The sequence below is a fragment of the Penaeus monodon genome, chromosome 36 (genome assembly GCF_015228065.2).
Source record: "Penaeus monodon isolate SGIC_2016 chromosome 36, NSTDA_Pmon_1, whole genome shotgun sequence".
Taxonomy (NCBI): Eukaryota; Metazoa; Arthropoda; class Malacostraca; order Decapoda; family Penaeidae; genus Penaeus; species Penaeus monodon.
In genome coordinates, this window is record NC_051421.1 from 6,524,048 (window position 1) to 6,529,047 (window position 5,000).

A 5,000-nucleotide genomic window follows, 5' to 3' on the forward strand; every position below is an offset into this window, starting at 1 on the left:
CGCTTAAGCTCGGGACAGGGGAATTGAGAGAAGACGAGAGCGAAAGGTTAGAGGAAGGAGGGAAAGGGAAGGAAGGGGAGGGGAGGGGGAGAGGGGGGAGAATGGAGGGGGAGGAAAAGGAAGACGAACGAGGGAAGCGAAAAATATGAGGAAAAAATAGGGAAGACCGATGAAGTCAAAGCGACACGTACGCATGCATATACGCATGCGTGCGAACGCGAACACGAACACACACACACACACACACACACACACACACACACACACACACACACACACACACACACACACACACACAAATATATATATATATATATAATATATATATATATATATATATATATATATATATATTATATATATATATATATATATATATATATATATATACATATATATATAAATATATATATATATATATACGTTCGAGAAAGAATGTTATAAAAGCGAGATAGAAAATTTGTTTACTGCTGTACTTACCACTCTGCTTAACTGCAAAGGCACTGAAAAGCTTTGGTACATTTGATATATGGTCATAACACAGCACAACACAGTTGATACTATCTGGGCCTGAAGACTGCATCACATTAACCTGCGCAACATTTTGGGCTCGAGTTCGCTTGTCTTCATTATAAAATAAAAAATGTGTTCTTCTACGCCGCATCTTGCACCAACCTTCCTGTATATCCAATAACCAAGTCTAATTCCAGTGATAAAAACAACACGCTATCTAGTTTCTGTCTTACATAATCCTTAATGAACACAATGCCGCTTTTAGGCCTTTCAGGGTTTGTCAACGAGGCTTAATACTATGCAGGGGATTCAAATAATGTGCGAGATCTCAAGGAGGCCTAACACAGGATCTATGAACTTATCTACAGTTCGCTTATCATGGTAACTTTTCCAGGCAATCAACACGTTTTGAAATTCCAACTTGCGAGGGCCTCGGAACAAAAGGTATTAACACGACAGCATTCCTCTGGACGATACAGCTTTATTCTGACATCAGGTGCACTATTTCTGGCACTTTCATCGAGTATGTAGGGCCTGGAGAGCCCTCTGTGAGTTGCAGAGACTGATTCCTCGATTTTGGAATTAACAGGAATTCTTTGGCTAAAAGTATCCCTGTAGTAATGGTCCAGCCACGAGCCCCTCCCACGGTCCTGGGATTGCAAAATATATTTTTCTTGATGCAAAACACAAGCGCACGCGGACTCTGCTTCTGGAATGTAAGGTTCCATCGGCCTTACATTTATACGCATTTTTTTTTAGAGGTGCAAAGTGTTCTATGACAGTTGCAAGGATATACAAGCGTCCGGGGGGAGGGGTGTGGTTAACCTCTGTGTACTAGTATTGGTGTAGTCTAGTCCAACGTCATTTATATGAAATAGTTATTCAGAAGAGGTATTTGGGCTACTGTCTTCAGCTTAGCAAAGAACAGAATCACTGCCTTCCGAGCCATATATTGGCAAATAATATTCTCATTGGAATACCAAATAACATGGAGCTCAGGACTCCCCCTTAGGGTGAGCCAAGTTCATAAAATCAGCTCTTAAAAGGATTATTTTTCTTCGCAAAATGAAAATCATATAAAGAAACAAGCTAAATGACTTTGTGTGAGTGTACTACTCTGCAGACCAGTGTTGATTGCAACATCCCGGAATAAATCCCTCTAATTTGGAGAATAATACAGCAAGTGTGGGATGCATGATGAGCCTGTTTGAAACCATTCATCCAAAAGGAAAATACAACGAAACCTGGAGTGTGGGTCCCGTAGATCTCTCTCTCTCTCTCTCTCTCTCTCTCTCTCTCTCTCTCTCTCTCTCTTTCTTTCTCTCTTTCTCTCTCTCTCTTTCTTTCTCTCTTTCTCTCTCTCTCTCTCTCCCCTCCCCCCCCCCTCTCTCTGTCTCTCCTTTTCTCTCTCCCCTCCCTCTCTCTCTCTCTCTCTCTCTCTCTCATTATGAAACACATACTAGTTACTGCAACAGACGGTGAAATTCTAAGCAATAACCAAACAATGCTAAGGTTCTACAATTTATATATAACCGAATTAGCATGGAGTATAATAAAATCCTAACTATAACAATAGTCAAAATGTGAGTGTTTATATAATAATAATAATAATATCAATAACCGCAATAATGGTAATTATGACGCTGATATTAATCATACTATCAGTGATGTTGATGATGATGATGACGATACCAACAAACCCAACAAAAGCCAAATATATAAACAAATAAAAAACAAACACTGTCACCCATTCAGACAACAACCCCCCCCCCCCCCATTAACAACAACAACACGACCACCAATAAACCTGAAATAATAACAAACCGCCCCAATCACTAACAAATCCAGGACCCAACGCTTGCACACACCCTCCTCCTCCTCCCCACACACCCCCTTTTTCGCAAATTAACTTTTAAAACTGCAAAACGCTCGAACACTCTACCGCCTACAACGATTTATCTGGCCATTACGTCCCTGAGTCCCTATGAATGTTAATAACACTCTCGAGGGTCCTGAAACGTTAGAAGATTTACTACTCTTAATATTTCGTGAATGAGCCATACATCACATTCACAGATTCGGCGTAAACATCCTTTGAGGGCCGGTCACGTCGGCTCCTCCTCTCTCTCTCTCTCTCTCTCTCTCTCTCTCTCTCTCTCTCTCTCTCTCTCTCTCTCTCTCTCTCTCTCTCTCTCTCTCTCTCTCTCTCTCTCTCTCTCTTTCTCTCTCTCTATCTCTCTCTTTCTTTCTCTCTCTTTTTTTTTCTTTTAGCTTCATCTTTCTTTCTTTGTCTTTTTTTTTCTTCTTCTTCTTTCCATTTCTTTCTCTATCTATTTCTCTCTCTCTCTCTCTCTCTCTCTCTCTCTCTCTCTCTCTCTCTCTCTCTCTCTCTCTCTCTCTCTCTCTCTCTCTCTCTCTCTCTCTTTCTCTCTCATTCTTTTACTTGCTCTTCTATCTCTCTCTATTCTCTTTGCTTGAGCTTACTCTTCGTCTCATTCTTCCTCTTCCTCTCCTCTTTCGCATACGCTATCTTTTTCTCTTTCATTTACTCTGTATCTTTTTCCCCTTTCTCTCTCTCACTCTCTCTATTCCTCTTTCTGTCTCTCTCTCTCTTTCTCTTTCTCTTTTTTTATCGTTTACTCGCCCTGTCTTTCTCATCCTCTTTCTTCTATTCACCGTCTCTCTTCCTCTTCCTTTGTCGCGCCTTTCCTGTATTTATTCTTAATTCCTTTTACGAATGTAGAAATTAAGTTAGGGAAAGCTAGTTACGAATAAGCGGATTGCAACAGAGGTCATTGAGAGGCATAATCGCGTAAACAAACAAACAGACACACGCACGCACACCTTCTCCCACAAACAAACACAGACACACACACACACCTCCTCCCACAAACACACAAACATATACACACACAAACAAACACAAACATACACAGTCCCCACTCCACACAAACAAACAAACACACACATACACACTCTCCCCTCCACACAAACACACAATTCACACTCCCCACTCCACACAAACAAACAAACACCTCCCCCACCAACAAACAACCCACAAACACGCAAGAAAGAGCAAATAAAGAAATGATAAGTCTATCGCCTCCCTAATGGCGACGGTAACAAGCAGGGCTGTCGACCTCTCACCTGTCACCTTACTGTCAACCCTCCCCCTCCCCCTCTTCCCTCTTCATCTCCTCCTCCCCTCCCCCTCTTCCCTCTTCCCTCCCCCTCCCCCTCTTCCTCTCCCCCTCCCCCTCCCCCTCTTCCCTCTTCCTCTCCTCCTCCTGTTCCTTCTCTTCCTGATTCTCATTCGCCTTCTCTTTCTCTTTCTCTGGACTTTTCCTTCTTTTTCTTTTTCTTCTTCTTTTTCTTTTTCTTCTTCTTCTCTTTCTCTTTCTCTCCTCTTGTTCTTTCTCTCTCTCCTTCCCTTTCTCCTCTTCCTCCTTCTTTTTTTCTTCTTCTCCTTCTCCTTCTTCTTCTTCTTCTTCTTCTTCTTCTTCTTCTTCTTCTTCTTCTTCTTTTCCTTCTTCTTTTCCTTCTTCTTTTCCTTCTTCTTCTTCTCCTCCTCCTTCTCCCTTCCTTCTCCCTTCTTCCTCCTCCTCCTCCTCCTCCTCCTCCCCCCCCCTCTCCCCCTGTCCCTCGGGCACTGCCGTCAAGTAGAGCACGATGTATGCTGGGATTGATGGAGAAGGGGGGGGGGGGATGATGTAATTTTCTTTTTCCTTATTGTTTTCATTTTCTTTTCTTTTCCTGTTTTCATTTTCTTTTCTTTCACTGTTTTCTTTTTCTTTTCGTTTCTTGTTTTCATTTTCTTTTCTTGTTTTTCTTTTCTTTTCTTGTTTTAACTTTCTTTTCCTTTCTTCTTCCTTCCTTTTTTTCTTCTGTTTCTACTTCTACTTTTACTTCTTTTCTTCCTCTTCTCCTTCTTTTTCTTCTTACCTCATTATTATTATTATTATTATTGTTATTATTCGTCTTCTTCGTGTTGTTTCGTTTTGTTTATCTGCCCGCGTTTCTTACTTTCGCTTTGTATACTCTCCCTCCTTCTCTCCCTTCTCTTCTCTTCCATTCTCTTCTTTCTCCTATACTCCTTTCGTCATTTCTCTTTTCCCCTCTCCTCTCTTCCCCTTTCTCCTCTCCTCTTTTCTATTTTCTCTCCCTCCCTCCGCGGCAATTTCGGTCACATCCCTTGTAAATTTCCTTCTCCCCTATCTTAGCATTTTCCCTTTCTTTCTCGTTCCTCAATCCTTCTTTATCGGTCCCCGCCCTCTCCCCTCTTCGTCGCTTCTCTCTTTACCTCTCCCTTTCACAGCCATTCCCCTGAGGTTCCTTTCATTATCCTAAAATCACAGAATGCAAATAGGGTAAGAGGGAAAAAGATTCAAACACCGAAGGTATTCTTTATGCCAGCCAATCACAACTCTACATATTCATCCAACCGCCGCCATTCTTTGAATCAACCAATCACAATGGCGCATTTCCAT